Source organism: Schistocerca piceifrons, chromosome X (genome assembly GCF_021461385.2).
Source record: "Schistocerca piceifrons isolate TAMUIC-IGC-003096 chromosome X, iqSchPice1.1, whole genome shotgun sequence".
Classification (NCBI taxonomy): Eukaryota; Metazoa; Arthropoda; class Insecta; order Orthoptera; family Acrididae; genus Schistocerca; species Schistocerca piceifrons.
In genome coordinates, this window is record NC_060149.1 from 515,099,844 (window position 1) to 515,106,471 (window position 6,628).

A 6,628-nucleotide genomic window follows, 5' to 3' on the forward strand; every position below is an offset into this window, starting at 1 on the left:
TTTAACAGAAACTAATATGACTATGAAGTCTTTTGTGATGTAGTCGTTGCATAAAATGTTCTTGGTTTACTTGCCATGTCAAATTTGGATAAAATCCCAAGCTTTCGATCACTACCTGCATCATTCTCGTCACGAGAAAAAGTAACTGTTGTGGACCGCGCCGCTTCCGCTTGTATAAGCAGCGGATAGCTTCTCATTGGCATGGTGACATTATGGTGAAAATGGGGGATACAGAGGTGGCGGCCTCTATGTCCATAGATTTTGTTTTCGCGCTTATAATTTTATCCAAGTTTCACGTGGCAAGTCAACTGCAAACTGAGTAAGCTTTTATGTTGAAGATACGCTAGTATACTGTAATTGACAACATTCATATTTAATTGAATACATCTAAACAAATGAATATATAACATAAAGGAAGAAAAGTTTAAAATAATTATCACAAAGTCAAACGATGCAATTGTCCTTGAGCTTCACACTTGCCTCATTGCATATTTAGTTCCCAAATCAGTAACATCCATTTCCTATGACATGTTTATCCCATATCTTTCTGAATGCCTCCAAACGATTGTCTTAAATCATATCTGTAGCATTTCTGTGTTTTCAAGGTATGAAGACAGCTTTCCTGTAAGAGTCAGTACATACATAGAGCTTTTCCAGAATTCAAATGAATGACATAGTAAAACTAATTAATATCAAATATATTGTCATGACTGTTTATCCTCCTGTCTTCAAGCTTAGTAAGTATTCTTGGTTACAGTGCTGAGAGTGTCTTTCTTTGGGTTGGTTACATAGCCACAGAAACACGCAGTCCCCTTTGTGGAGTAGTAACAAAATGTTAAATTAGGGGTGCAAACATCGCTGGCACAATTCCCAGGCAGTCCTAAGGTTTTTGTGCACTACTTATCATGTCTTGCACCTATGGTACCATTTGTTAACATGAAAAGTGCTCAGTGGCACCGTGGAGCAGAATTCCCATTAATCTGACTGTCCCACTATTATTCGATGGTTAAGTTTGCTCACAGTTCAAAGGAACACAATGGCATACAGTCTGTGGTTGAACAAACCTTTGTAAAATGTGGCAGTGTTCATACCAACCATAATAGCCACTCTGTGGCAAGCATGACACTTTCGTATGTCACATTAGTTCCAAAACAGTCAATCACGGATATCCAAAAGTGTTGATCAATGGGATAGATTAGTAGAAAAAGGGTTAAATTTTTTGAATCTTTATGTAGAACTAGAGTTTTCAAAAAGGACCTGAGAGATGGATTGATTATTGCAGAGTCCGAATCTAATACTTGGAAGTGCCTTTTAGACTACTCTTAACAAGTCATTGCCAGTACCGGTGATCCAGTGCCAGGTTGGTGACTGCTGTTGCGAGTTAAATGGTTATATTGTAACACCTTGTTTGTGGATGTGCTTTCAATCAACCCTGTCATATTTTTGAATTGATGGCCAAGCCCTATTTTGTTGTAAGGGTAAAAGAGTGGTTAGCAGATAGTATGGTTGACATGATGGTGTCCACATAGTCTGACGGGCCACATCCAATATGACCGTTTGGGTGGTGGAGTTGATGGGGGTGCTGTTGGTGGGGTTTGTAGGTAATTATGCTGTCAGATCGTCTGCATTACTATTCACGACTCCTACAGTTGCATCTTTGCTTATGACCTTTTCTTTTGTTTGCTATCTGCAATCCAAGAATACATCGTTGATTAATTTTACATATTCATGTCGCTGTCGGGGTTAGAAAAGTGTCAGTAAAATCAGAGAGTTTCGAGTGTTCCTGCATCCTCTCTGTATTTCTTTAGGTTTATGTAATTTAAAGGAAGATATTAACGTCTGTGTCAATCAGTAATCTTCCAGATTATGTTTGAGGCAATTGCCTTAAACAGAGACAGCAGCTTGAGTTCACTCAGCATCTTGGGTACTTTTCTAACTTGAAACAGCAGCACTGAATTAGAGAGCTTGAAATGTACTGCTTCCTTAGAAGCTATAACTTTTATCTGCTTATCAGTGCTGTATTGCACATAGTGCTTTGCTTCCTATCGATAACTTAACTCTATAGCATTCTTGGTGCTGAGGGCATGGCACATTGTCAGTTACTCAGTGGGTCTGGCCTAGGATGCTTTACTTACAGATACTATAGCAACTCAGTTTAACAAAATTCACGTAATCCACTTCATCATGAATTCAGCATAATGATTGTTTAACTTTAAGATTCTGTTCATCCCTTTATGAAGTTTGACATTTCCTAGATATTCTCTTGTAGTTTGAACTGACAAAATTCTCCCCATTTGTGTATTTATTTACAATTTCATGACATGAATTTCAAGAGTTGAAACAATTGACTGGAGGCATCAAATTGATTTTACTACTTTTTAATTGGTGGATAACGTTTCCTGTCATTGAGCCACAGAACATTAAAAAAACAAGCATTTCCTATGCCATCCATGGTGGCCTTAAGCTTATGTGTCTTTGGAAGAATGCTTTTCCCATGTGTTGTTTGTTTTAGCAATTTGTTTGAATATTTTCCGCTGCTGTCTCAGTACGTTGGTCATCTTTTTGAGTGTCAGTAACAGCTTTGACTCAGTGCACAAATTTCCACAGACCAGAATGATTCTGAGGCAGATGGTAATAGGTAGTACTGTGAAGATATCGTTGTTGAAGCAGGCATTTGCTTTATGCCACATGACAATGTAAAGACGCTGCAAGGCACCATCCATCTCTGTCTCCATCCTTTTTTGATGTTGTCATATTTGTTGTTTTGATCCAATATTTCTCTCAATTTTCACATTCACAAGCCCAGACAATGATAATATCAGTGATGTAATCATAAAAGCAAGAAAACCTGACAGGAGGCACATTTCTCATTAATATCTGAAAAGTACTCCGTAAATAGCCTGGCTGCAGATGACACTTCTCATCATGATGCCACGGGTCTGGTTAAGGTATCCCTCCCCATACAAAACTTGCAGCAATGTAAAATTGTGTCTTAAAAAATATGCAACACCATCAAATTACCAGCGGAAAGGACAAGTTGATTTTTTGATGTGAATAGAGATGAATAATAAGAGCACACCAAAGACTAACATCAAGTGTTCTGCTCAAAAATGCAAGCATTTAATTCAGCTCATGTGATTGGTGTTATTCTCTGTATGGTGCACAGCATTACCAATATTCTGAGTGTTGGGCTGACCTGATGGTTTGCCAGTTTGTGTGTTGGTGATCCAATGGTGCTCACACTGGGCCATAGTGGGCAATTCATTCGCAAGAACTTTTCAGAGGCCATAATAAATGGGTGGCCATGGTGCTTTGCGGAGGAGATTTCTAAAGTCACACTCTACCTGTGATGATTGCCAGAGAGCTCTGACATAATCCTAAGCATACTTTATGTTGGATGCACTTATATTTTTTGGTATGTCATGCACTCAAGCATAAACGAAAACTTTACATCGTAGAAGGTTTGTTCCATTATGGTGGCTTTATGGGCCTTGCTAGATGGCAGGACTATGATGAGAGGATCACAAAGAGCTGAAAAGAGCCATTACACTCATTTCTTCTTATGTTCATTTTACTGGCTTTCATTCTGAAGAAATGTTGTTTATTTCTCAATCTATTTTTTTCTCTTGTTTCATTAGGTACCTTGTGAAGTCTTATTCATGAGTACTAAAGATACTTTTTCTAAATACATTCATTTGCTACTTGTCTGCATTGACTTCACTATCCCGTACTTATTGTTCAACAATCATCACTTTTAGAAGATTTTAGAAGGTGATTATTGACTAAGATTAGTTCCTGTTAATAACATGGTTGTCCTCAGATACTTAACTCCATAAAGAAACTTTAATGTCTGTGGTTAAATCAGTGTCTCACATTCCACTGTGACATTAATAATTATATTTTTGACCTGGTAGTGCTGTAACTGTAACATTGCTGTATTGATGTTGGAGGTAAAAGTCAAATTGTACAGTTGATGTAGATCACTTGTGGGACAGTTTGGGGGTGAAAGGAAAGACTTAAATATTAATGAAATCACTAATAAAAGTGATTTATAGCCCCCCCTTTCCCCCAGTCCTGTAACGATGAAAATCTTCAAATAGCAGAATGAATGGAAGTACACATTTTTATCTCAGTATCACAAATAAAATAAACATTACCTTTTGACAGTTCAGAGTATACATCTGTGTAAGTCATACCTAGGTACAAAGTTAGTGTTAACAGAGGGCTGATTATGCAATAAAATGCCTTTTACATCCACAGTCTACACTATCATGGGTAAACAAGGTGAAAATGTTACACAGGATACACAGAAGTGGTATGCTCGAAAAATCCTGCTGGTAACAAAAGAATAAATGATAGATCACCATTGGTCAACATTTTGGATTCTCCCAATTCAATTCGTATATTGAAAACTTGGATGAATTCATAATCCTTTCAACCTCTGCCCATCCATAACAACATAAGGTTGTAGTATTTTACCATTTCCTGCCACTGCAGGCATGACGTAATCTTGATATTGATAAATTCATTATCGTTTCTGGATACTTGCAACCTCTTGTAGGTAATCCCTTTCACCGAACAGTGTCATCAGTGAGGTTTGTTTCATATAAATTGGCTGTATTTGAGTGTGGTACTCCAGCAAGTCCTTTTCCCAACTCATCACAATAAGTATTAACTACGTCAGGTAACATTGCTACTCTTGTAATTTCTTAAACTTTTCAGGAAATTTTGTGACATCTTGTTGATTCAGGTGTACTGCCTGTGGTCTGCATTTATCTAACACAATATTTTGATGTTGTACCTTGGTGTCTTCATCAGTTAGTGCTACTCTTGCTTGCTTTATGTTTTGCTACCTTCTTGGGACTACCTAATTCTTGGTGCATTATATAAAAACTGTAAAAAAAGCCTTGATCTTGGGCATTGTCTTCAAATTTTCTAATGGTTTTTCCTCTGCAATCCAAAAATTGCTTTACTAAAAGTTGTAACCAGTTTCATAGGGTGCCTCCAATCGCCAGAGATTTGAATTCAATTTACAAGAAAATTTTCTCTCTGAGATGATACATCAGTTTCTCCACTTTTGGTTTGATTTAACGACCATTCTTACAGAGTTTGTAGAGAATAGTAGGATGTATTCCATGTTTTGAAAACTGAAGTTTTGGTTAGTGAAACAGAATTGTAAATTTGTTTTACTGGTACTTAAATTAAAACAACACAGTCTAGAGTGAGACTTACAGATAAAGTTCAATGTAAGCAAATACAGTACTTGTTCTTTGTTACAGAGAAGAAAAACATCAACTGACAGTGTATTCATAATTTCCCTTGCTAGATTAGTTCACTACCGATTTGGACAAATGAATCCTTTAATGATATGCCCATTTGTCTTTTGACATGGAAGCATAGAATTGTTTTTCAAGATCAATTTCTGTTCACCGTCTTATATCCATTCACCCAATTTCGGCAGTTTGGTCTGTGCCAAGATTTTTCCATCTAAGAAACTTGACACTAGCTTCTGCACAGCAGCAGCCTTCCCCTTCTGACATTTATCTTGATATCTAATCTATATGTCCTCTAATTGTCCATTGTAGGTTCCATATAAAATGGAAAGCTATTTCAGCTGTTGGTTTATAGAATTTTAAACAATACAGACTCTTTAAATTTCCTCACCATCTGAGATATGTAGTATATTACTACATATTCTTCACTACATATCACATTGCACAATACATCTAGTTACAATAACAGACCTGTAAATTTGTACATTTAGTAAGCCTTCAGACCTGTATGCTAACACTTCTTCATCATGCTGTTCATATCACCTTTTGCCTGACTGCTTATGAAAACAGTTCTAAGCTGGTGAGGTGTTTCTCTCATTAACAACTCTTTAATTTTTGTAAGTACATCATGTCACATGAATCCTGTCAAGCAGTGCTAAAATTTGATACAGATCACACATGGGAAACAGGCCGCTTTATGCAGAAATATTATAAAACACTCTCAGATGTAGAATGTGAACTCGCCACTATGTTGCAGGAAGAATGGTATGAGATTTCCTTGACAACCAAACAGGACCACCATTCATCCATTGTGAGATGACTGGAAGTGGGTTTGAATGCCAACAGGTTTCCTACAGCATATTAGGAATGCTAATGCGTTGTGTTTTTGGTGTTTCCATATTTTTGTCCAACCCTAGATTGCTGTTGGCAATCCTACAATTTGGATGCTTAATAATAAAATTGTCAGATACTAACCTGAATTAGTCTGCAGATGGTAAAAATGTTATGCTAACTAAAGAGATTAGTAATGTTTTGGAAACAGTAACCAATTAAATGTTAATTCTTTTAACCACTACAACATTATTAAAATTATGGAATGGCTTATCACAGTTCAAAATCTTTGAGAGACATCCACCCATAGAAAAGATGTTGATATGACCCCACTAAACTCTTTGGAATAAAACTTCATAACGAAGTCATTTAGACAGCACTTACCACAGAATTACTGAAACGTTAAATGGAACCCTTATCTTCAATGTAGATTTTGACAGATATGAGACACACAAAAGAAACATTATGATGCTTTGCTCATTCTTATTTCGTGATGTTATATAGTATTGTGTTTTGGGAGTACA